Source organism: Phascolarctos cinereus, unplaced genomic scaffold (assembly GCF_003287225.1).
Source record: "Phascolarctos cinereus isolate Bilbo 61053 unplaced genomic scaffold, phaCin_HiC Scaffold_4;HRSCAF=312, whole genome shotgun sequence".
Lineage (NCBI taxonomy): Eukaryota > Metazoa > Chordata > Mammalia > Diprotodontia > Phascolarctidae > Phascolarctos > Phascolarctos cinereus.
The window spans coordinates 204,343,795-204,371,793 of record NW_027555847.1 but is presented as its reverse complement, the minus strand read 5'-3'; the positions used below and the strand labels follow the sequence as shown (position 1 = coordinate 204,371,793).

General features: G+C 38.7%; 2 long non-coding RNA genes across 2 annotated transcripts; one reads left to right on the top strand and one right to left on the bottom strand.

Annotated features, from left to right (window-relative positions):
• On the top strand, nucleotides 1-19,942 carry LOC110198250 (uncharacterized). The gene is made up of 4 exons (XR_002321697.1): nucleotides 1-77; nucleotides 7,202-7,301; nucleotides 16,079-16,202; nucleotides 19,789-19,942. It is a non-coding gene; the product is annotated as an uncharacterized LOC110198250 (long non-coding RNA).
• On the bottom strand, nucleotides 1,657-27,998 carry LOC110198251 (uncharacterized). The gene is made up of 3 exons (XR_002321698.2): nucleotides 27,948-27,998; nucleotides 6,442-6,543; nucleotides 1,657-2,007 (listed from the first exon to the last, which is right to left on the bottom strand). It is a non-coding gene; the product is annotated as an uncharacterized LOC110198251 (long non-coding RNA).
• Nucleotide 27,999: the final 1 nt, after the last annotated feature.

The window sequence follows — 27,999 nt, the reverse complement described above, 5'->3', positions numbered from 1 at the left end:
AAAGAAAATTTTAATCAGCTGAAGGGACAGAGGAAGAGCAGCCTCACATTGGATCCTCATGCAGGAGTTGCTTGGAGGTACCAGAGGGAGGAGGGGAGGAGACTCTGAAAGATGAAGTAGAGGGAGATAAGAATGAGCTTTATCACCATATTCTATTCTACTTGGTCCATCATCAGGGGTGTGCTGAAGCCAGCTTGAACTGGTTTGTGAGAACTGATTATTAAGTTTCAGTGGGAGCATTTGTATCTCAGAAATGGGCAGATGCTACAAATCAGGACTTAATTTTGTTTGTTGTTGTTGATTGTCTAGATTGAAGAAAGTGATGGAAAATACATAATATAGATCAAATTTAAAAGAGTGCCATGCATACACCACCCCATCCTAGAGAGCTGTTTGTTAAACATATAACAGCACCTTTCTGAATATGGTTCACAATTTTGTCCAGAAACAACTCTAATGGTATATTCAATGACTGCTCTCTATAAGTTAAAATGCCGCATTGTGCCTTTTTCTTTGCTACTCCCTCCTTCTTTCTGCAGAATCACCCTTCACTTTATTCTGAATTCCTGGTAAGAATCATAACAGCAATAGTAATAGCTCACATTTACATAAGGTCTACAAACACTTTCCTCCCAATAACCACCAACTAATCAACAAGCATATAATTAAGTACCTACTATGTGCTTTATATTCCAGTGGGAGTATAAAGAAAAAAAAAGTTCCTGCTTTCAAGAAGCTACTTTCAGAAGAACAACGTATACATATGTAAATGCATTTAAATTTACATACACACACACACACACACGCATAATATATGTATACACAGATACATATTTTTTCTTCTATGTGCATACATATGTATATATATTATAAGGTAATTGGCAAGAAGGACAGTAGGGGAAGGGAATACATATTTATTAAGTCACTATTATGTGCTAAGCACTTATAAACACTTTATAAATACTTTCTCCAGTTATTGTTCAGAAGTGCCCAAACCTTTGTGGCCCCATTCATGGTTTTCTTGGCAAAGACACTGGAGTGATTTGCCAGTTCCTTCTCTAGATTATTTTACAGATGAGAAAACTTGCACAGGGTCACACAGCTCATAAGTGTCTAAGGCTGGATTTGAACTCAGGTTCTCCTGACTCCAGGGCTGGCGCTTCATCCACTGGGCCACCTAGCTACCCAACAAATATTATCTCATTTAATGCCAACTAGCAGCTGAAATGATCAGGAAAAGCTTCAGGTGATGCCTGTGTTGGTCTTTTTTTTTTTTTTTGAGTAGGCAATGGGTTTAAATGACTTGCCCAGAGTCGTACAGCTAGTGAGGGTTATGTGTCTGAGGCTGAATTTGAACTGAGGTCCTCATGACTCCAGGGCTGGTGCTCTATCCACTGTTTCACCTAGCTGCCCTGCTTGTGTTGAGTCTTGAAGGAAAAAGAAGCCATTCTGAGAAGCGGAGGTGAGGAAGAAATTGTCCCCCTTTTAAAGAATAGGAAACAGGATCAGAGAATTAAGTGGCTTTCATGATTATAATAAAAGTTAATAAATGATAGAGCTGGGATGTCACCCTGCCCTTTCTGACTCCAAGCCTACAGCTGTTTCCACAATATCTCACCTCTGCCAAAGTAAACCTGAACAGAATATTTATTCTCATATTATTTATTGTCACCTTGGAAAACAGATGAAGGACTTGAGACACAGATAAGTAGGTTTCAAAGGGAAAGTGGATTGTAGCAGGAAAAAGTCCTGGTTGGTCAGACAAAGGATGGGTAGCATGAGGTGGCATTAGCCCAAGGAATCAGGCTTAAGGAAATTGTGTACCTGGAATAGATACATAGTAGTAGCCATAGTGATGGTGACTTCTTCCAAGTGAGAAGATTCTTTGTTCTAAAGAGCTTGGCACTTGGGGCTAAGAGTCTCATTCTTAGGTGATTGGTAATCTTTAAGCCAAGAGGGCAAAACAGGGGAAAGCTTCTTCTAATCCTGGGGTCAGGTGACTGCTTTCTTTAAAAGAGAAAAAAAGAGACAAAAAAGAAAAGAGTTAGCTAACACAAAGGAGCAGGTACATAGCAGTAACCTGGCCAAGATATTTCAGTGGATCAATATTCAGCAGCTTCAGGGATGTACCCAGAATGTCCAACAGAGACTATGTAGCAAAGGTAAATAGGGTAGCTGGAAGACATCTGGCAATATCACAGGTACGAACTGTCCTTCACATGAACCTAGCCACAACGCCACTTTTGAACTCTGCCTCCATTCTTCTTCTGATACTATTCCTATTGGTAGGAGAGTATGGGTTTTTTTTTTACATTCATTCAATTAGTCATTGTCTATTTTGAGAGTATATTATAAATTTATATGGGAGATATAATGTTTCTAATTATACCATTTCAATAAATGTCCTTAATTTGAACTACATGCATCCTTCCTTACTACTGGAAGTGTAATACATTAGCGGGGAACTCATAAGCTTCAATTTAGGGAATACAGACAAACAGAATACCTTTAACCCAGGAAAGGTGTTCTCCAGGGATCCCAAATTACAAGTATGTATGGTAGCCTGGTGCTACTAAATATGGAGCCACAGAATAACAACAACAATAATATAATGATAATAATTAACATTTATATGCGGCAGCCACTGTGCTAAATGCATTATAATTATTATTTTATTTGATCCTCACAATAACCTTGGGAGGTAGGTGCTATTATTATCTCCTTTTTACAAATAAGGAAACTGAGGCAAACATATTAAATGACTTGTCCAGGATCACACAGCTAATAAATGTCTGAGTCTGGATTTGAACACACGAATCTTCCTGACCCCAGGCCCAGTCTTATATCTACTGTGCCACCTAGCTAAGAGTACATGAGGTAAAGGTCTAGCAATAGTAATTTATACTTCCACATCCTGAAGTGAGGCTTGCCTTTGAGAGGCTGATACCAGTTGTCATTCAAGCACCAGGTCCTTTCCTGTACCTCCATTTAGTCTACAGATGGCCTTAAACAGGGGAAATTCAGAAGTGTTCCCCTTTTTTTTTTCTTTTTCCAGTAAGGCATTCAGGGTTAAGTGATTTGCTCAGGGTCATACAGCTAGGACGTGTCAAGTGTCTGAGGTCACATTTGAACTCAGGTCCTTCTGACTCCAGGGTCAGTACTTTATCATAACACTGTGCCACCTTGCTGCAAATGCTCCCTTTTTGGGGGCTGAAAATTTTACTCTTTATTTTTAGCTGCTGAAAGCTGTTCTTTTTGTTTTCTAGGTGGCTATTGGCTTTTCATTTTTTGGCAAAAACTATTATGGGGTGGGGGAAGAAATGCTGTTCTAGGTCAGGGTTGGGGCACCTGCAGCCTCAAGGCTACATGTGGCCCTCTAGGTCCTTAAGTGCTGCCCTTTGACGGAATCCAAACTTCACATGTCTGCAAATGAGCTAAACCAGTTTGAGGATAATCAACAGGCCTCAAACCCATCAGTGAGTTAAGAGGGTGTCTATCCCCAAGCATGTAAAGACCTCCCCCAGTGAAATGGGCAGATGAGAACAATTTGTTCTGACAGCCAGGAAAGCAGCTGTGGAGTGTTTAGTGCTTGGTCAGACCCATATGGAAGACACCAAGGCCATCAACTGTATCCTGGAACATCTTGAATTTTGTCACGCTGTTGGACCTTGACGAGTATGGAAGACAGAGTGAGGCTGATGACTGTGCAACTCTGCCTCACTTAAATCCACTTCACATACAAGTCACCTGTGATGTCATTGGTCCTCTTCAAAAATGAAGGACAAACAACAATAAGGTCCACTCTGTTCTATCTCCTTTACTATTTCTTTCTTTTTTCTTTTTTTATAGATAAGACTACTATCTGCACTAGACAAATTACAACCCATGGGCCAAATCCTGCCAGTGTCCTCTTTCTGAACAGCCTGGGAGCTAAGAATGATTTGTTTAAGGACTTTGTTTTGTGATGTGCTTTCTGAATTTTTCCTCCAGCCTCTTTCCACTGGATTCAATTCAATTCAATTCAATTCTGCTAGGATTTAATGAGTGTCTACTATGTACCATGGCACTATGTAGGGTCCTGAAGTCTCCAAAAAAAAAAGGAAAAATTATAACAGCCCCTGTTTTCAAGCAGCTTATATTACATTTAGATGGGAGGGGAGGTATATAATTTTATAGTTTACTGGTAACAAATCAGTAACTTGGTGCTTTTATGGCATCTGTCATAAAACAACTCATGTTTAGGCCCAGGGCTACTTTAGGTCATTTAAATCTTCTTCTGGGCCCCAGACTCTATCTTCATCTGATGGGGATGGGATCTGAACCCCTGAAAGGAAAAGACCAAGTCTTTGGGATCTGGATCCCAAAAAGGAAAAAACCCTGGACTTTCCCACCTGGCCAAATCTCAGGCCTTGGCCTAAGACTATAATTCTATCAACTGGCCTTTCATGTGGCTATGCCCAATCTCCCAATTCTGTTCTGTTAACTCCCATTTGCCCCTGGCCATTTCCCACCCTTAATCCTATCTAGACTCCATGCTGTCTTGGCCAAGTGGTCCAGGTCCCCCCCCCCCCCCCAGACCACTTGGCCACTCCTAGACCTCTCCCACAGTCTTTCTATATATAAGGTCCATCTTGTCTCCATTAAAATCTAGCCATTGCTCAGATTTTTATAATCTAGCCAATAGCTCAGTAATGTTCAGATTCCTTAAGAGTCTGGCCAATATGGAGGATGTTCTAATAAACCTGGTCTTTGGCTGAAAGAAGGCTTGGGTTGAATTCTTTTGAGCAGGACCCTATCTGCTGTGATTTAGGGATCCCAGTACCCCTAAACCCCTGAACTTCAACACATGGGGAGGGGAAAAGTCCTAACAAGTGGCAAGTTTAGGAAATGGGTCTTGCAGAAGCTGAATTATTTGCTTTGAACCTTGAAGGAACCTGACCGACCTAGGGATTCCAAGAGGCAGAGGTGAGAAGAGAAGACAGCATTCTAAGCACAGAGGCAGGGAGGAAGGAATGTTGAGTTGAGGAAAGAAAGCAGGCCAGTTTGGCTTTAAAAAAAAAAAAGTTGGAGGCAGACTGTAAATTCCAACCAGAGGAGTTTTTTTTAATCTTAGAGGAAATAAGGAGCCATTAAAGCTTTTTCAGGAGAGGAGTGGCATGGTCAGCCTTATCTAGTCTACCACCTACCACTAACTCCAGAAATCAAAAGGGCCCCTTTTCCTGACTTTCCCAGACTTTCTCTGTCATGTGTGCTACAGAAATCTCCTTACCCTAGAAACTCACTTCATCTCTGGAAGTGCCCCTGTCTGCCTCTGCGGCCTCTTCCTCTGATGGGCTAGTTTTTCTCAGAACCTCCATTTTAAGGAGAACCACACAGGCCATGTCTTCCTACCTCTTCAGGCGGAGCTCCTGATTAGCTGGACCTTCCCTCCTGTGCAGTAAATGCTATTTGATTGATAATCAACTGACTGACTTTCCATATGTATGATTCTAAGATCTACATAAGGAGATTAGATACAGTAGATCACCCATAACAAAAGGGGACCCAGAAGAGTCTCAAAGGAAAACAAAGAAAAAACCTCCCTTTCCTTGGGTCATAGATACATGTTATCCAAAATGGTTGTCTTGTTTGGATTACTAATGGGGCAAGGAGGAGCTTCTAAAATTCTGTGGTTCTATAATAAGGACTAACCATCTGAGGAAATGAGCTGGTGTCCTTGGGTAACAAATACCTATAAGTCAGATTTCAGATAAAAGGTGCTGCCAGTGAGTAGCTCTAGCTTCTGAAGGATACTAGCAACTCTATAACTCTCTGTATCACAGAATGATTAGTATTAAAAACATATCTTGGCCTTTTTATGGTACCTGTACAGCTCATCTTTAGGTTCACTGTAGGTTACAGTTCCTCTGCGCCCCAGAAATATGAAAAGATCTCTTGGCTCAGTGGCAGCACAAAACTTGGAGTCCAGTACCAGCTCTACAATTAACTAAATGTGACCTCAGATCAATACTAGCATCTGTTGCCACACTGATTTTTCCTGCTTTGCAAAATAAAGAGATTGGACTAGCATAGTCTCTATGATTTCTCTCACCTCTAACATTCTACATTGCAATCAAATGTAAGCTCCTGGAAGGCAAGGACTGTTACATTTTTGTCTTTGCATCTCTAACACCTAAGCATAGTGCCTGACACATAGAGGTGCATAATAAATGCTTCTAGATGAATAATCAGTATTCAAATACTTAGATCCATGATTTGGAGGTTTCTTCCAGTGATGCAGGTCACAACCCAATAATGCCTATGCATCTTCAAGGACACTTGTCCTTGTCCTCCCATATATTCATCATAGGGAGTCCTCTGTGCTGGAAGCCTTCCTTGCTATTTCCTGATATCATAAAGCTACTGGAAGACCTCCCTGGTTGGCCACCTGTCATCACTTACTGTTGACAAATGACCCGCCCATCTTCTCTTCTCATACATTTCCCTGAGGGCATCTTTTGCTCATTCTTCTTCCAAGTTCCTCAGTGTTGATATGTTCATACCCTAAGTGCAAATAAACCATATTCTAGTTACCCCATTAGATTGCATGGCAATTAAAAAAATATGAATGAGTATTGAAACATGAAATTATACCATGGAATTAGAATCATACATACATACATACATACATACATACATATATATACATAATATGAACTTGAAAAACATCAACAAACTTGAACATTCCCATATAAAAGAACAGAAAAAGAGAATTTTATGTGAAATCATGAACTAATATTATACACAATGTCTCTTTGGAGACAGCCTGTACAACTTTATTTTCAGTTATCAAAAGTGTCCATCTTGTCTGAACGTTCTTCTGCTCTATTTTGTGTATTGTTAATGTTTCATTGATGGTATTTTCACTCTTTTTTATATCACTGTCATTTTTCCCACTAAACTTTAACTCTTCCCCACCCCTCAAAATAGAGCTCTTATAAACAAACTTAAAAATGTATTTAAGGATAAAAGAGAAATGAGATACGAGTGTACTTGGAAATCAATTCTTTGTGTCCATGTAAGCAGCCAGTTACTGTGGCAACAAGTCCTTCACTTAAATGGTTATCAGATAAGATATAATCTTAATTTTTTTTTTGTTGAAATCTAGCATTCCACTGGTGTGGAGGAACTCCTGATGTAGTAATTCTCTCCACCTATACAGATCAGTGTTGCCTGAACTTCTAGTCTGGACAAGGAGAAGTTAATTGATTTGCCTGGAGTCACATGGCGAGTGTCAGAGCTAGTTCTTTCCTGACTACAAGGTTAGTTCTTTATTCACTACGCTACACACACACACACACACACACACACACACATATACATATATATATCATTGTGACTATACAAGAGAAATACAATTTCATGCACAAAATATATGGATAAGTTACTATTATCCATATAAATTATATTAATTCAATCAAATTTTATGCCCATGTCCCAATGGCTCAAATAATTACAAATCATTCTGCTTAATGCAGTGTAACTTATCATGCCCTTGGAAAGAGGATGATTTAATTTTTATTTCATGAGAGGTATAGGAGCTTTGTTGTTCAGTCATTTCAGTATCCAACTCTTTGTGACCCCATTTTGGGTTTTCTTGGCAGAGATGCTAGAGTGGTTTACCATTTCCTTGTCCAGCTTATTTTATTTCTTAATTAATTAATTTTTCATTTTCAAAATTTACTTTTATAAGATTTTGAGTTCTATTTTTTCCTCCCTCCCTCTACTCTCCCTTCTGCAAGATGGCATACAATCTGTTATAGGCTATACATGTGTGATCATATTGAACACATTTCCACATTAGTCGTGTTCAGAACAAAAGGGAAAAACTACAAGAAAAAAAACAAAAAACAACAAGAAAATAGTATGCTCCGATCTGCATTCAGACTCCATAGCTCTTTCTCTGGATGTGGATAGCATTTCCCAGCATGAGTCTATTGGTATTGTCTTAGATCATTGCTCAGAAGGACTAAGTCTAACAGTTGGTCGTTGCACAGTGTTGCTGTTACTGTGTACAACGTTCTCCTGGTTCTGCTCACTTCACTCAGCAGCAGTTCGTGTAAGTCTTTCCAGGTTTTTCTGAAGTCCACCTGCTCATCATTTCTTACAGCACAATAGTATTCCATTACATTCATATACCACAATTTGTTCAGCCATTCCCCAATTGATGGGCGTTCCCTCAATTTCCAATTCTTTGCCACTGCAAAAAGCTCCTTACCATTTCTTATAGCACAATAACATTCCATTACATTCATATACCAAAACTTGTTCAGCCATTCTGCAATTGATGCAATTTCCAATTCTTGGACACCATTAAAAGAGCTGCTATAAATATTTTTGTACATGAGGGTCCTTTTCCCATTTTTGTGATCTCTTTGGAATACAGACCAAGAAGTGGTATTGTTGGGTCAAAGGGTATGCACAGTTTTATAACCCTTTGGGCAGAGTTCCAAATTGCTCTCCAGAATGGTTGCACAGTTCACAACTCCACCAACAATGCATTAGTGTTCCAATTTTTCCACATCTTTTCCAACATTTGTCATTTTCCTGTTTCGTCATGTTGGCCAATCTGATAGGTGTGTTGTGGTACCTAAAAGCTGTTTTGATTTGATTTGCATTTCTCTAATCAACAGTGATTTAGTTACACTTTTTCATATGACTGTGGATTGCTTTAATTTCTTCCTCTGAAAACTGCCTGTTCATATCCTTTGACCATTTATCAACTGAGCAATGACTTGTACTCTTATAAATTTGACTCAGTTCTATACATATTTTAGAAATGAGGCCTTTATCAGAGATACTGGCTAGAAAAATAGTTTCCCAGCTTTCTGCTTCCCTCCTAATCTTGGTTGTATTGGTTTGTGCAAAACCTTTTAAATTTAATGTAACCAAAGTTATCCATTTTGCATTTCATAAAGTTCTTTCTTGTTTGATGATAAATTCTTCCCTTTTCCATAGATCCGACAGGTAAACCATTCCTTGCTCTCCTAATTTTCTTATGGTTTCACTCTTTATACCTAAATTGTATACCCATTTTGACCTTATCTTGGTGTACAGTGCTAAATGCCTATGTCTATGGCATATGTCTATCCCTAGTTTCTGCCATACTGTTTCCCAGTTTTCCCAGCAGTTTTTGTCAAATAGTGAGTTCTTATCGCAGAAGCTGGAGTTTTGGGGTTTATCAAACAGTAGATTACTATAGTCATTGACTACTGTGTCTTGTGCACCTAACCTATTCCACTGATCCATCATTCTATGTCTTAGCCAGTATCAAGTAATTTTGATGATTGCTGTTTTATAATACAATTCAAGATCTGGTATGGTTAGGTTCCCTTGCATTTCTTTTCATTAGTTTCCTTGATATTCTGGACCTTTTGTTCTTCCAGATGAATGTTATTATTTTTTTTTCTAGCTCTATGAAATAATTTTTTGGTTGTTTGATTGATTTGGCACTGAATAAAGAAATTAGTTTAGGTAGAATTGTCATTTTTATTATATTGGCTCGGCCTACCCATGAGTAACTGATATTTTAGATCTGACTTTATTTGTGTGAAAAGTGTCATTGTAATTGTGTTCATATAGTTCCTGAGTTTGTCTTGGCAGGTAGACTTCCAAATATTTTGTATTGTCTACTTTAAATGGAATTTCTCTATCTCTTGCTGCTGGGCTTTGTTAGTAATATCTACTTTATTTTACAGATGAAGAACTGGAGCAAACAGGGTTAAGTGACTTGCCCAGGGTCACACAGCTAGTAAGTGTCTGAGGGCCAGATTTGAAGTGATATGAAGAAGAGTTTTCCTGACTTCAGGCCTGGTACTCTATCCACTATACCACCTAGCTTCCCTGTGATTTACTGGTGTAGAGAACTCCCAGGTGAAAGGACTCCCTTTACCAATAGAGGTTGTACCTTCTTTGCAATTGATACTCGTTGTATTGTTTAGAGTACTTAGAGGTTAAATGACTTCTCCAGGGTCATACAGCCAACATGTGTGAGAGGTATGATGGGAACATAGGTCTTCTTTTGATAGCTAGGTGGCGCAGTGGATACAGTGGGCATCCTAGAATCAGGAAGAACTGAGTTCAAAACCTGCTTCAGATACTTACTAGGTGTATGATCTTGGGCAAGTTACTTAACCTCTGTCTTCCTCAGTTCCCCCATCTATTATGGAGATAATAGAATTGTTGTAAGGATAAAATGAGATAATATTTATAAGATGTTTTATAAACCTTAAAGCACCATATAAATGCTAGCTATCGTTATTATTATTATTTGTAACTTTCAGGCCAGCTCTATTACATCATGCTTCCAATGACACATATGAACATTTATATTATTTTGTTAACCACAGACCCAATGTAATGCTGACAAAATGGAATCACAGATAAAAAGAGTCCATTACAGCACATTCTTTCATCTCTGTATGGGAACTACCTTAAGCTGTGTAGACTCTTCTCTGAAGATAGTCAAAGACAAATCGGTATCCTATAGAGATGGATGTCTCCTTGGCTACCCACTGTGCATCATTCTTGGGAATTCATGAACTTAGGACCCTTAATTTGAGAGGCCACTGATCTGAAGGGGATGATTAAAAATTCCCACCCCCTCCCTTCAATTATCACTTCCCCTTCTTGATTTGGCTCCATTTCTCTGAGTAGAGAAAAATTAGTTGTACCTATCAGCACTCTTGTCAGCTGCTTCCAAGGGAATTTTGTCTTTTTACCTATCTGTATGGTTCCCATGAATGATTGAACTGGAAAACCAACTCAACTCCATTAGCCTCAAAGTTGCCACTGCACTGCCTACTCAACTACAATTGATTCTGAAAGCGGCAAGCCCCTAACTCTTGGTTCATTTGCCCCATTTGAAGGGCATCCACTGGGCCTGGGTTTAAATCACCTGATAGTAAGAAAGCCCCAAGGACAGCTAGGTGGCACAGTGGATAGAGTTCTGGGCCTGGTGTCAGGAAGACTGTCTTCATGAGTTCAAATCCAGCCTCAGACACTTACTAGCTGTGTGACCATGGGTGTTACTTGACCCTGTTTGCCTCAGTTTCCTCATCTGTAAAATGAGCTGGAGAAGGAAATAGCAAACCACTCTAGTATCTCTGTGAAGAAAACCCCAGGTGGGGTCACAAAGAGTCAGACACAATTAAAAAGACTGAACAATTACAAAGAAAGCCCCCACCTTGGTAGGAGGGACTCGAGCATAGGATCAGTTTCCTTCCAATCTTAGATTTAGAGCTGAAATGGACCTCAGATATCATTGAGTCCAACCTGCTCATTTTACCAATGAAACTCAGGGAGAGCCTAAGTGATTTAACCCTAAATACATAGTTCATAAAGGGGAGAGCAAGGATTCAAACCCAGGGTTTTTGGTTCCAGATTTAACTCTGGGCTACACCAGAGCCTTATAACTGTCAACTGGTCCTTCCTGACTTCTTTTCTCTATCCCTTCCCCCCTGTCTGTTACTCAGAGAGGGGGAAGGGAACAAGTATTTATTAAGTGCCTACTACTTTCCAGGTACTGTGCTAAGTACTTTACGTATATTATCTCATTTGATCCTCCTACAATCCTGGGAGGTAGGTGTGATTATTATTCTCATTTTACACTTGAGGAAATTGAAGCAGAAAGTGACTTGTCCAGGGTCATACAGCTAGTAGCTGAGGCCAAATTTGAAGCCAAGACCTCCAGACTCCAGGCCCAGCATTCTATCATCAGTCTCCCAAACTTGAAGGGCTTGTCAAAAATCTCCCTTAGTGTTTTAAATTGTATGATTGTTTTGTAAACAAACAGAACTACACTTGTGATGATATTTGCCTAGAAATCAAACTATTTGCCCACCTTCAGCACTGTCCCTTCCTCCTCCATAACAACAACCACAATAAAACAAAATGAAACCACATAAAGCTAGAGGTGGGGGGTTGTTACACTGGGGCCTGTCTTCACTCATGACGTATTGAGACATTTGCACTCATTGCAGAAGCTATGTTACGAAAAATACTTGTTTTATTGTATAAATTAAAAATAAAATGAGAAAACATAAAAAGAAGCTAATATTGCATAAAAGAATCCTATATGGAGATCCAATGGACCTGAACTTGAATTCTAGCTGTGCTACTTTTAGAGGCAGCATGAGGATGGTGGATAGAGAGATGGGCTTAAGATTTGTGTTCATAACCTGCCTCAGACATTTACTAGCTTTGTGACTCCCAGCTTCAGTTTCCTCATCAGTAAAAGAGTGATAATAAGAACACCTACTTCACCAAGTTAGAGAGAACATTAAATGATAGCATGAAGAAGGTTGAAGTTCATTTTGTTATTCAATTGTTTCATTCATATCCAATTCTTTGTGACCCCATTTGGGATTTTTTTGGCAAAGATGCTGGAGTGGTTTGCCATTTCCTTCTCCAGCTCATTTTACAGATAAAGAAACTGAGGCAAATGACTTGCCTAGGGTTGGACAGCTAGCAAGTGTCTGAGGTCAAATTTGAACTCAGATCTTCTTGACTCCAGGCCTAGCGCTCTAACTTCTTGAAGTTCACACAGAGAATAAACAATCAGTCATGGTTCCTTAGGAAAAATCTTTTGGATTTTGAGGCAGAGTTCATTTCAAATCCAAGTTCTGGAACATACTCTGTGTGACTTTGGATAAGTCACTTGATCTCTCTGAGCCTCAGTTTCAGTAAAAAGAGGTGACTGGGCTAGATGACTTCTAAGGTCACTTTCTAGCCCTAAATCTACCAAGACAGGGGTCTTGGTCAACACTGCAGGACGTGATTTCAGCAGCCCCACTGACTCCACCTGCTTGGCAGCTGAGTGAGATTCTGTTAACAGGAAAGAATTCCTTCACTTCACAATTAGATATTGTGAGAAATAAAAGAGTTAAGTTTCCACACAAGTAGATAAGAAATCAGCAGACAGGCTAACTTCTCTGTCCAGGGAGGGGAGTGACAACATAATTCTAGGCACATAATGTATGTTAAGGGTAGGGCTTATAAAGAAGATTGTAACTCAGAAGGATTAGGACCAATCCTGATCCAGAAAGGAGGAGTTAGGCAATTACTAATTATAAAGCTTGCTCTTGCTTCTGTATGGGTGCACTCTCCTGGTCAAAGGAGGTGTGCCTGCTTCTCACGAGAAAGGACACACTTCAACCTCTTTAATAAAAAGTCTTTGAGACACCAGTCTTTGGAACTGAGTCTGGGGTCTTCTTTATAACAGATGTCAGACTTAAAATGGAAATAAAACTCCAAGGAGAAGTTTAAGGTCTTAAATTCATATGAGAGAGTATAAGCAGGGGTGTATTGGAGTCAGCTCAAACCAGCTGGGGGGAGCCTATTGTTAAATGAACATTTATACCTTAGAAATAACAAAATGCCAAAAGTCAGGGTTTGTGAATCAAAGTGGCACAAGGGAAACATGAGATACACAAATCTAGAGACATCTCCATCCCAAATGTTCCAACGGACATTTGTTGCCTGACCTGTGGTAGAGCCTTCTGAGCTCATATTGGACTGATCAGCCACAGTCAAACATACTGTACCTTGACCCCAACATCTTGATGCCATTGGTCGTATTCAAGTACAAAGGACAAACAACTCTTTGTCACCCTATAGAGAGCTGTTCTCCAGTAAATTATGCCAGCCCACCCTGGTAAAACCTTTCTAAACTAAAACAATACAAAAGCATGAGCTGCAGCTCTAGCTATGAGGACTGTCTGAGGAATGCGTACAATTTAGTGTCCTTCTGGAATGCCCAACCTTCCCCTAGAGATTATATACTTCTTTGTGATTCAGCTGCACACCAAATCACATGATTGGGGCCACTCCCCATGACTGGCCCATCCTGCTCCCAAGGCACCAAGGGAGCCACCGTTGGGCTGATAGTATCTACTGAACCCTGTCCTCCTTTTTTTAATTTAAATTACGTCAACTGAATTTACTTGTTCCAAATCTTTGGATTCAGGAATGAAGTTTGGGTACACATATCAATGGGCTCAGATGGAGTCCAGGATGAAAATCTTTCTGAAGTTCATCTGAATTCACCTTCCTCAGAAATGTTTACAATCCTGACTCCTTTGTTGACTAAAAACTCTCACTTCCTGCTCCTATATCTTTCAGCCTTTTTCATTGCTTTTATGTACCTGTAATACTTTCTAATATCTCACCTTTTTTAGACCCACAGGCTTAGTCAGCCAATGAGTCAATGAGTATTTATTAAGCACTTACTACGTGCCAGGCACTATGGCAAGGGTTAGTGATAACAAATACAAAAAGAAAGGCAGTCCCTACCTTGAAGGAACTTTTATTCTATTAGGGGCAAGACGATTCTTTTAGCAGAAAAGTAAGGAGGCAGGGAGAGGAAGGTAAACAAATGGGGGCATATTAGCAAAACCCAGAGTTTAAAACAGTGCCAGGAGAGGAATGGAGGATGGCTGGCCTGGGCGCTTGGAGGTTCTAGGAGGAACTTACCAATAGGAAAAGGGGGCCACAGGGATGGAGGTCACAGGATCTAGGAAGGTCACAGGGAATAATTATCATAGATTTTGAGGGACCTCCCAGGTCATCTAATCTAAGCCCCTCATTGTCCAGATGCAGCAGTAGAGTGGTTAAGGGGATCTAGGTTCTTTCTTTTTCCTTTCCTTCCCCTCCCCACCTTTCTCCTGGATGCCACACTAGTCTTGCCTGATCCTTCCTACCTTTTCCATTCTCCTACCAGCTTTCTGTGTTTCAGAGAGTTGATCATGAATGTTAAAAAGGGTCCGGGCTGTAATGCTGCAGGGCAGGCAGGCACTTTAATAGCTGGATTTACATGAATGGTCTCATATACAGCACGAATACTTCCTCCCCCACCCAGTGATATAAACTGCATTTCTCTACAAGACTGACTTTTTCCTTGTAACCACCATAAGAGATTTTAGACCCTGTGAACTTCTGTCTATTTCGCGTTTTTATCTGCCAAAGAATGATCTTCCTTCCTTCCTTCTAGCATCTGTTTGGACATCCCATATTCTCCCAGGACAGCATGCTCTTCCTCCTCTTTATCCCCTCTGTCTCTGTCTCTCTCTCTTTCTGTCTCTGTCTTTCTGTCTCTCTGTCTCTGTCTCTCTAGCTATGGATCTTGCCTCTGCCTATTCACCAGGCAGTCATCCTGAAAGTCTGGGAAACACAAGAAGTGCATTGTCCCTGTGTTTGAATGCCTTTTGGCTTTCCATGATACAGTATTTATCTGAAATGACAAACATCACAGAACAAAAATACTTGCCTCTCCAAAAGCCATGGTCTTGTTTAAATGACCCTGACAAGGGATGTAAATCTTGCATTTCTTGGAACAGAACGAGTGTCCAAAATAAACAAATGCCAGTCTTTTCAGACTCCCTGAGGGGAGACTCTAAAAGTTCCAACCTGCTTTAGGTCACTTGGGTCACTTTAGGCCATCCTACTAGACCCTCCCCTTCTGCCTTCTTGTAGAGATGTGAGCAGAATTTCTTGACTTCAGGACTCCGCAGACTTCTAGCCACAAATCCCGAGATAGGGCCCTTAACTGGGAAAAGGATCTCTACATATTTCTAGGGATAAGCCCTCCACAGGCGCTGAGGACCCCACCCTTTGTTGACTGATCTCTCTTTTCCTCCAGTGGGCCTGACTGAAGAAGCTATTTCCTTCTGTTTTACCAAGACCTAAACTGTTCTGTCAGGCAGCTTTGAAATGAGGTAACCATTATAGACTCAGGGAATGTTAGAACCAAGAGATCAACCATCGTGAAACAGCTTTAGTGCCATGGAAAGCATATTGGGCCTACAATTAGAGCACCTGGGTTCAGAACCTGGCTTTGCTATATACTATGTACTATATACTATATACTATCTGTGTGACTTTGAGCAAATCACAAACTAAACCCCTTAGTTTCCACATCTGAAAACTGGGTGGGAGGGGGAGGGTTGGACTAGATGACCTGAGAGTTGGTTTCCAGCTCTCAACCTATGATGAAATTGCATCTTTCCCTCCTTCCAGTCCCTTCTCCATTTTCATTGAACAGATACAGAGATGAAAGCCCAGAGAGGTCAAACAATTTGTCCAAGACTGCACAGCTGGTTCATGGCAGAACTGACTCCTGGTCTACTTTTCACCATCCATGCAGATGTAGGAGACCTGTCAGACAGGTTTGTTGTAAACAAAACTGCTTGTTTCCCTGTGCCCATCAAGACTGTATGGCCTATTTTCAGGAAGCTTTCTGGTTTGTTTCATTTTTGTGCCCAGAAAGAGACATTTCAAATCTTTTTTTTTTCAGTTTCCTATTTACCCACTCACTTTCCCTCACCCAGATTTCCCCAACCTGCAAGATATTTGGAAAAAGGATAAAGTATGTGTTTAGGAAAGAGAAGGGAGGGAGGGGAGGGGAGATTACAAGACCCTACAGCTATCACAATCAGAATTTTAGGGCTGTAAAAGATATTAGCAATAATCTAGTCTCTCAGGATCCTTTTGTTTTTTACTAATGGAAAAGCTGAGACACAGAGAAATCATTGGACTTGCCCAAAGCTATACAGTCAAGCCTTTATCCTGGCCAAGACCAGAATCTCAGACTTTCCCCTGGTCTCCTAATCCTTTCCTCTCCTCACCCCCAATGCTTCTTTCTGGAAACTTTTCAAGTGTTGCCCTTACCTCAGAAGACTGGTGAGTCAGCATCAGTAAAACCTCCAAATGCAGGTGTGTTCACTTGCTGGCAATAGGAGACCAGTAACCTAATCACTATAGTCAAGTGAAGGCACAACACAGTAACAGCTGGTACTTGGATAGGACTTGAAGGTTCACAAAGCACTTTAAATGCATTTGATCCCCACAGAAACCCTGTGAGGCAGATGCTATTATTATCACACCCATTTTACAGGGGAGGAAATTGAGACTGAGAGATATTAAGTGACTTGCCTAAATTGAGGCAAGATTTGAACCCAGGGCTTCTTGCCTTAAGGTCTAATACACTAATCACTGTGTCATACTACCTTACCAGTGTTTATTGGCAATTAGCTGGAGGTGAAACTGGCAGTGGGACAATAACCCAAGTCATTGGACCCCCAGGCCAAAGAGTCTATGTACATGGAGATGAGAAACCTGGGAAGGTGCTCTCCTACCTAGATGTTCCAAAAGGAAGAGAGAAGAATGGAAATACTCATTCTAGATTAGAGATGGAGATGGGAGAAAATACAGCATATTGGGAGACAGAAATAAGGCTCCTACATGGGGTAGAGGCTTTCTGACTTGGGCAGTGATACTACCCAATTATATGTTTGCTTGACATTATATATTTGGACAGCTAGGTGGTGAATCAGGAAGACCTAAGTTCAAATTCAGCCTCAGACATTTACTAGCTGTGCAACCCTGGGTGAATCATTTTTGTCTGCCTCAGTACCTCACAGAATTGTTGTGAGGATAAAATGAGATAATATTTGTAAAGTGTTTGTAAACCTCAATGTGTTATATAAATGTTAGCTATTATATTATTATTGTTGTTGTTAATTTTCCAAGTCCTTCACAAGCATCATTTCATTTGAACCTTACTCCAACTTCATGATAAAAGCAGGGTAGAGATTTTAATTTTCATTTTACAGCTAAGAAAACAGATAGTAACTGTGATCACAAAGAACAAAGTTGTTCTCAGTTGTCAAAAACACTATCAAGGTCTCCTGTCAACTCAGGAACCCCACATAGGTCCAATTTTCCATTTCTGAAATAACTGCCAGGGACTTTTTAAGCATTATGAAAGTGCAGTATAATGGAAAGAACACTGGATTCTGACCCGAAGAGCTCAGGTTTGAGTTCTTGTTCTGCAAATTACTAGCTTATCACTTAATTTCTCTGAGCTACAGTTTTTTCATCTATAAAATGGGGCTACTACTATTTGCAATGCATAGATGAATGATTTCCAATTTTTCTGATAATGCACTACTATTAGTAGAGCATTTTTTGATCATTCACATACTTATGTATATATGTACTCAATATGTATATATTTTATTTATAAATGATATACATATCCTACTATTCTACTACTACTGTTGCTGTTCAAATCATGTTTAACTCTTCATGGCCCACTTGGGGTTTTCTTGGCAAAGATACTGGAGAGGTTTGCCGTTTCCTTCTCCAGCTCATTTGACAAATGAGGAAACTGAGGCAAACAGAATTAAGTGACTTGCCCAGGGCTATATAACTAATAAGTGTCTGAGGCTGGATTTGAACTCAGGTCTCCCTAACTCCAAGCTTGGCGCTTTTTCCACTGTAGCATCTAGCTGTCCAACAACAACCACCCTTTATTTAGTACACTATATGCCAGGCACTGTGCTAAGTGCTTTATAATTATTACCTCATTTGATTCTCTCAACAATCCTGGGAGGTAGGTGCTATAATTATTCCCATTAGGACATTGAGTCTAACTGAGGTTAAATGGCTTACCCAGGGTCACACAGTGTCTGAGGTCAGATTTGAACTCAGGTCGTCCTGACTCCAGACACAGCACTCAATCCACTGTGCCATTTAGCTATCCCAAAATGTTATATACATTATAAGACAAATAGAAATTAAAAGATAAAATAAATATTTCAAATGATTTTTATTTACTGTTGCTTTCATTAAATATTATTTTAAATTTTATGTATTTACATATGTGTATCTATATACACACGTATGTACATACTAATGTCTACCTTGGTAAGGAGTGTATGTATGGACTGGTTCCAATTGCCTGGGTATGGGAAAGAGGGTTCTTTTGATGAGGAAGTTATAAATAAATTCCTGGGATGTGGAGGAGGTGGTTTGGGGGAATAGGCCATGGCACCACAGCACAGTTGCAGTGGCAATATCAGGCTGTGGAGGTGGTAGGGGACAAGCTTAGAGATGGCAGGAGCAAAGGCAATGAAAGAAGAGGAACATCTGATATGGTGGGGAGGGTTGGTCAGGGCACTAGCAGCTACAACTTGAGCTGGGGTCCCACACTGGCTTTGTTGCTAGCCTCACTCACACAATAGGTGCACCTTGCCAACCTACCCCACCTATTAATTCATGAAATCAGTGGACACCCCAATAAAAGGGCAAACTGTCTTCTTTTAGCCTTTTCCTGCCAGATGGATTATCTCACAGGCCGGATATTTTCCTGCCTCATGGATTATCTCATAGATATCCACTTTATATACCCTGGCCTAGGTCACAGGTTTGCTGTGAGAATGAAATAAAGTAATGGATGTAGTTTTCTTTTCCATTTGTTGTTTGTTGCTTTTCAAATAAAAATGTATTAACTAAATGAATTTTTTTTTTTGCTCTTCAAAGCTTCTGTTCGTATCGGTACAGTTGAATACTGGGTCCTCCCTTCCAATGGGAAAACAACTTTGATCTGGTTCCTAAGGGTTAGGAGTCCTTAGAAACCCTCTGCATTGCACCTGCTCAAGCAACGTGGCCAAATTCGGGGCATTTTGAAGCTTCTGCTCCCCACTATAGGAAATGCTTTGCTGTATGCCGCCATGTGGCCACCCATCCCCTGGCAGCTGGGAAGTGGGGAAGGGTTAAGTTCCCACTCATATTGCCAGACAGAAGGAGCTGTGTTTGTGGCATTCTGATTTGGAACTGCAAATGCATTTTCCCACAGAAAAAATGCTATGAATAGTGTTTTGATGTCGTTAATAATAGCTCATTTTAAAAATGGTACTTTGTGTCTTATGAAGCACTTTCTGATTGGGTTATTGTTCCTCCTTTCTACAGGCCATCAGTATCTAGCTCTTCTCTGTCTTTATACTTAAAGATTTCAATATAGCTGCCGACATCTTCCTGAATGTTCTGGCCTGCCAGTTCATCAAACTTCTCAGCTACCATGACCTACATTTTTTATTAAGATAAATTTTATTATGAACTTAACAAACACCAATTAAAACAAGCATTTTTATATGCAAAGTAGAATACAGAAAGTGGATTGAGCATGAAACTTTTCCTCTTCAGAATTTAACTTCAACACATAACTTTCAAAACTTTTTTCCTTTTGGAAATCCTACTATTCTCCTTTGAGTATTAAAAAATTGCTTCAATGACCTTTTCCCTGTATCTTTTGCTCTTGGCAACCCTACTACTAGCCCTCCTCCTTATATCTGTAACCCTTTCCCTTTCTAATTAAAAAAGAAGGGAAAGAAAAACAAATGTTTTATAACATAAATGCATAGTGAAGAAAAAAAATTCCCACATTGGCTGTGTCTTAAAATGCATACCTAATTCTGCACTTTAGGTCCACCATTTCTCTGTCAGGAAGTGGGCAGCATTCTTCATCACTAATACTTTGGGATAATGGTGAGTCACTTCATTAAAAAAAATTCTTAAGTCTTTCAAAGTTGTTTTCCTTTACAATTTTGTTGTTATTGTATAAATTGTTATATTGGTTCTGATCACTTTACTCTACATCAGTTCATATATGTCTTCCTAAATTTCTCTGACACCATCCATTTATTTACGCACAATAACATGCCATTACATTCATGTGCTATAACCTGTTCAACCATTTTCCAATTTATGAGCACTTCCTTAGTTTCTAGTTCTCTGTCAAACAAAAAGCTACTAATGTATTTTTTTGCACTTTTCCTCTTTCTTTGATCTCTTTGTCATATATTGTCACATAGGGTCATATTGACCTTTCTGCTGAGTCAAAAGGTATGAGTTTTAGGCCATAATTGTAAATTCCTTTCCACAAAGGCTGAATCAATTCACAGCTCCATCAGCAATGCATTAGTGAGCCCTTCTTCCCTCAGCCCCTTCAACAATTGCCAGTTTTCTTCTTTTTTTTAAAAGCATCTTTGCCAACATGATGGATATACACTTTCTACTTCACAGCTATTTTAATTCTTTTAATCTCAGGTTGTTTTAATCTATACTTCTCTAATTATTAGTGATTTGGAGCATTTTATATGGCTGCTGATTGCTTTAATTTTTTTTCCTGTTAGAATTACCTATTTATACCCATTGACCATTTATCTACTGGGGAATGGTTGTTATTCTTATGTATTTTTATAAGTTTCTTTTTTCTTCTTTTTCTGCCAGGCAATGGGGTTAAGTAACTTGCCCAGGGCCCCACAGGTAGTAAGTGTTATGTGTCTGAGGCCGAATTTGAACTCAGATCCTCCTGAATCCAGGGCCGGTGCTCTATCCACTGCACCACTTAGCTGTCCCTTATAACTTTCTTTAAATAGGTTGGATACCAGACCTTTATGAGATACACAAACTACAAATATTTCTCCAGTTATTAGTTTCTCTTTTAATTTTACCCAAACTTTAAACCAAACTTGTGAAAAAAAATTTTTAAATGTTATTTACGTTTTTCCATTGACAAATTTGTGACCTTCTGTGAGTTTTGCTATTCCTTATTTAGCCACGAACACCTCCCCATCCATAATAGAAAATGGTAATTTCTTCCTTACTCCCCTAATTGTTCTTTATGTTGTGACTTTTTATATCTAACAACATCCATTTGGAGCTTATCTTGGTAGAAAGTCTAAACCTAATTTTTGCCAGTCTTTTTTCCAGTTTTCCCAGGAGGATTTGTTGAACTTAGCCTAGTAGTTGGGAACTTGGCTCTAGTTCAGTCACTCAGAGAGATGTTAATACTTTTGGTCTTACTATCACTTATCACTGTCTGACTCCAATGACCTCAAATTCTGAAATGCCTTTCCCTGATCATAATTTCCTGTCATTTCTTCTCTCCCTTTGCCACTCCTTTTAATCTCATTTTCTATTCTCAACATGTTCTTTCCACCTTTTCCTATGCTCCTAGTCCATCACTTTTACTTTACTCTTATTTTCTCATCTCCATATCCTTGACCCTATAATTCAACTATGTACTGTCCTTTACCCTTGAATCCCTTGCTGTCTTGTTCTATTTGTACTCATGCTCTCCTTGTCCTCAACTCTGGGCCATCCCCACCATTGAATTTCTCTACTCCTGTACCTATGCTAGCAAGTAATTAAAAAATGTTTACTGATTGACTGCTAAAAAGAATGTCATACAATAATGCCAAATGATTCCATACAAATTCATAGTATCTAATCTAGATTAAGCCCTCACTGCTGCTGAGAACTTTTATTCTTCTCTGATTTACTGTCACATTCATCACAGTGACTGTCCAAACCTTCTTACCTCTCCTCAGACCTATCACCTCCACCTCCCTCTCTTATAGCAAATGACCTTTAAATTTTAATCAATTAATTTAATTAAAATTTAATTTAAAGTCTTTAAATTCCCTAAGAAAATTGACCACCCCTTATAAGCTCCTTCATCTCCCAACTATATTCAAAGTACAGTGACATTCACATGTACCCTTTCTTTAGCTTTAGTCTCTGAGGAAGACATTTATATGGCATTTTATGCTTTGCAAAATGCTTTATGACCTGATATCATCCCTTCCCCCAGATCCAAATGCCAACCCTTCAGTGATTGATTACTTTGGTTCCATTCTTTAGACTTGTTTTTGAAGTTTTGGTTTCCCAAACTAGACATTAAACTACGAAATCGACAAAGAAGCCCCACGTTCTCTGTCAGTAAGTCCTTTACCTCACTTGACTTAGTCTCCCACTAAACCCAGCTTCAAGATCTTGTCTCTTTTTCTCCCCATCAAAACTTAGTTGCTCTCATATAGAAACAAATGAATATAGTAACATAGTGTTTGACAAACCTAAAAATCTGAACTACTAGATAAGGACTCAGAATTTGACTAAGACTGCTGGGAAAATTAGAAAGTAGTCTGACAAAAACTAGATCAAGACCAGCATGACACACTATATGCCACAATAAGCTCAAAATGGATACATGAACTACATGTCAAAGGCCACAACATAAACGAAGTAGAAGAGCAAGGAAGAAATCACCTTTTGCATCTATGGATAGGGGAAGAATTCATGACTAAATAAGTGACAGTCAGTCAACAAGAATTTATTAAGCACTTACAAAGTGCCAGGTAGATAGAGGATCACATAGAATGAAATAGACAGTTTTGAAATCAAAAAAGTTTTTTCCCACAAACAAAATAGATGCAGCTAAAACTAGAAAGGAAATAGTTAACTGGAGGAAATATTTGTAGCAGGTTTCTCTGATAAAGATCCAATATCCAAGCAATATAAAGAAACTGATTCAAATCTATAAGAATGATAGCTATTCCCCCAGTAGTCAAAGAATATAAATAGGCAATTTTCGAAGACAGAAATCTAAGAAATCAACAACTATATGAAAAATATTCCAAATCACTATTAATTAGAGAAATGCAAATTAAGACAACTCTGAGGTTCTACTTCACACTTATCAGATAGGCAAAGAAAAAAAGAAAAAAAGAGAAAAGAGGAAAATATAATTGTTGCAGGAGAAGTAGGAAGAAAGGCACATTAATGTACTACCAGTAGAACTGTGACTTGTTTCAGTCATTCTGAAAAGCACTTTGGAAATGTGTCTCCAAACTAACTTCCTTTGACCCAGTGATAGGAAAAGTCACTGAATAGTATATATCATTTAACCCAGCAATACCACTTTATATCCCAAAGAGATAAAAGGAAGAAAAGACCCATATGTACAAAAATTATTATAGCAGCTCTTTTTGTTGTAGTAAAGATGAAAAAACAAAACAAGTACTTATCATTTGGGTAATAACTGAACAAATTGTGGTATATGAATGTAATAGAACATTACTGTGCCATAAGAAATTATCAAAAGTGTGATTTTAGAGAAACCTGGGAAGATTTGCATAAACTGATGCATGGTAAAGCAAGCAGAACCAAGAGAATATTTTATATAGCAACAACAGCATTATAAATGAAAAGAACTTTGAAAAACTTACAAATTCTTATCAATTCAGTAACCAACTATAACTTCAGAACATTGATGATGAAGCATTTTACTTTCCTTCTGACAAGGAAATGATTGAACTAAAGTGCAGAATAAAATGCATATTTTTGAACATGGCAAATGAGTAGATTTGTTTTACTTGACTATGCTTATTTGTTATAAAGATTGTGTTATTCCATTTTGATTTGGAGAGGAGTAGATTTTTTTTCTAGAGAGGAGCTAGTGACAAATTGTCCCCCACCCCAAAAAGAATGAAATAAATATGAGGATTTTTAAAGATCTCTCTTTAAAGAATCTTAAAATGAGATGAGGAAAAAAAGAAAGTTCAGAGGGAAACATAACCAGGACGGTTTTTTGAAAATAATGTTTCGAATTTAATGTATACTTTTCAAAAAGTAAGCTGAACTTTACAAAGATTCATGATTTTTTTCTGTTTAATCAATAAGCATTTATTAAATACCTACTATGTGCCAGAAACTGTGCTAAGTGCTGAAGACACAAATACAAAAAAAGAAAGAAAGAAAAAGAAAAAGATAGTCCCTGCCCTCAAGGTGCTTCCAATCTAATGAGGGAAAAGTACTCATACAGGGGCATGATGAAGAAGTCTAAAGGATTATGATCAGGTTAGAAGCAAAGAGAGGACCATTCCTTACATGGAGGTTTTAGGAGGAGCTCCCCACTCCATCCTCCATTAAAAAAACTCCAAGATTGGAGTAATCTTGCAGAATAATGAGGTTACTGGGACATGATGAAGAAAATCCAAAGGAGTGCACCAGGTGGGAAATTGGGAAATTGGGAAACAAAGAGATGACTAGCCTGGATGCCCTCATTAAATGTCTGTCTGTTTGTCTCTCTGTCTCTCTGTCTCTGTCTCTGTCTCTCTCTGTCTCTCTGTCTCTCTCTCTCTCTCTCTCTCTCTCTCTCTCTCTCTTTCTCTCTCTCTCATGCACACACACACACACACACACACAAACACACAATTAAAAAAGTTAAACTTTGGTCTGTATTCTGTTCTCTTGGATCCTTCCGCTCTGCTTTCCTCTGCTAATTTGAAAACCTAATCCTGGCTAATGTGCTAAGAGGGCCTCCTTTCCCAGGTAACATGAATTGTAATAGTGATCTTCTGGAGACAATGTCACTACCTTTATTTTTATTTGTTCATTAAATGAACAAATATTCATTTCATCTATCTGTTACCTGATTTTAGGTCCTCTGGGCTCTACCCAAAGATGAATAGAAAACCAGTGTTCCTTGATTAATATTGCCCCAATCAATCTCATTTCACAACCAAGCTGTTAAGACATCCAAAACAAACTCCACTATAATAGTTCTGACCTCTCTTTATAGTGTTAGACTAATCACTTATCTCTTCTGCAGTTTCCATTTCTAGCTTCCCTAGACTGATTTCCATCTTTCCAACACAGAGAACTTACTACTTCTTCTGTTCCAGTCCCACTAAAGAGTGTCTGACTTCGTTCTGGTCATTTTTCAACCAGAATATATCAAATCAATTAATACATGTAAAGTGCTTTTCAAACTTTAAAGCACTATATAAAGGCTAGCTATTGTTATTGTTATTATTAGAAGAGAATAAACATTTATATAGCATCCACTGTGTGCTAGGTACTGTGCTAAGTGTTCTACAGATATTATCTTCTCTGATCCTCACAACAACCCTGGGAGTTAGGTGCTGTTATTATCCCTACTTTATAGTTGAGGAAATTGAGGCAGATAGGGTTAAGTGGCTTGACCAGGATCACATAGCTAGTTAGTGTTTGAGGTCACATTTGAACTCAGGTCTTCCTAACTCTAGGCCTAGCATTTTATCTGTGTTACTGCTACTACTGCTACTGCTACTGCTACTGCTACTACTACTACCACCACCACCACTACTACTATTACTGATCCTTCAGAAATAATGTCCCAGTTAAAAATGTCATGTTTTTATATCCTTTCGAGGAGTGTCCACAGAGGGACAAGACAAGTAGAAAAATGTCATGCAGTAGGAGTATATTTAAAATAGGCAGTCACCTACTACCCTTACACATATAGTGGTATAAATATTTGGGAATAGGAATCATTTTGATATGGTTTCATTTTGTGATAGCAATGGTCATGTATATATTTCAGTATTTCTGTAGAAGATGAGTCATAAAATTTGACTTTGTTCAGATGAAATTGGTTTGTTCTCTGTCAGTTGAGAACTGGATTTTGTATCATACAAATGTTTCATGGCTCTCTTTTGTTGTGCTTTTAATTATTTAGTCATTAAGACTGGATAGCAGCCCAAGGAAATTTGCAAAAGTTATAGCTTTTCAACTTCTATGATTGTTAAAGATATTGCAGTGGCTATTGGTGTGGGTAAGTCATATGTTGCTAAAATTGTTCAAGCCCACAATGAAACAGTATCAGTCACACCTAAACACAAAAGGAAGTGTGGTTTAAAATGGAAAAAAAAATAATATGAAAAAACTACAATCTATCACTACAAAATGACCTATTTCAACTTCAGAAAACAAGCAAAGATGTTCAGAGGGACCTGGAAGCTGTTGGAGTTGTTAATGATTCCTCTATGGTACCACATAAGCTTCTTGAAATTGGAAGAACAGTAAGATCAGCAAAAACAAAAATAAATGAAACAAAACAAACACAAAGCAAAATAAAACAAACAACTCCCCCCACCCCCCAGCTGTTGACTACTAAAACCATTTGCCATGGGCAAGACAATACTAAGGAAAAAGAAAACTGGATAAAGGTACTGTTTACTTATATATCCAAATGAACTTGAAAGACCTTAATCTAATGAAAACACCTACCCAAAAATGTTTTGAGCATTCGTCACTTTTTGAGAGCCTGTAAGTTTTAATCCCAATCATAATGATGAACTCTGTTGAATATAATGATATCCAGAGAAGCAAAAATAGCTCTAGGATTACAGAAATTCCCAAATGGAGATGGAATATTGCTACATAACTTTGCACTATGCCGCGCATCACAAAAAGTTTAGAAATGTACATGAGAAATAGAAATAAATATGTCTCCAAGGCCTGGGAAATGACCTGATTTAAATATCATTGAAAATCTATGGACTGTAATTGTAGCTAGATGTGGAAAAATGGACTGTTCTTCAAAGGTATGCCTAATATCCAATGTGATAAAAGTGTAGCATCACAATGAAGAATTAAAGAATACATGTCAAAATCCTGTGAACTTGGTGCCCAGTTACGTGAAACATGTAATTGCAGCAAAATATTACACATGAAAAGTGTTTTTTAAAGATGTAAAAAGTTGTATACATATTGAAATTATTTCACTTTGTCCCTGTCCATTCACATACAATAACTACAGGGTCAATTTTTGACTGGGAGTGAAACCATGATCCTAAGCTCTGCTCAAAAGACATATACCACAACTCATTCAAGACTTCTTTCTCCTCAAGCAAAATTCAGACAAAACTTCTTTGCCCAGATCTCCCAAAGGATCTAAGGGCAGTTTCCACTTGGGTGGTGGAGCTTTGGGAGTGAGGGGAAAGATAGGGTTGGAAATAGAAGGGATAATTAGCTCCCCATCTATTCTTCAAAAAGTTCAGTTTATATATTTGGGGGCAACAACATAGAGGTAGCTTTAGTCCGGGTCTTTAATCCTAGAGGTAGTTTAGAAATAGCCAAACTAGCCAGTATATATAATCCATGTTATTATCTGCAAAAAACACTGGTGTGTCTTTTTGAATAAAAGGGAATGACATGCTGAGAAAACCCAGCCAGCAAGCCATGGCATGTATGTCAAAGTGTGGTATGCCAGTTAGACATGGGCATCTGCTTTTATTACCCATCAATCAATCAACTGGTAATTAATATTTATTGAGAGTCTTGTACTGGATGCTGTAAGAAGTAATAAAATAGGGTCCTTGCTCTTAAGGAGCTTGTCATCTCTTCGATCTTGACAGCTAATTTAAACAAATTATTTTCTTACTAGTTATTTCAACAAATGAAATGAATAGACAAAGACTTTTTGGGAAAAAAAAAGAGGAATACATTGTGGAATGACTTACTAGTTGTGCTGGCTTCTTTGCACCAAGTTTCTAGCCTGTCTGGCCTTTGCTG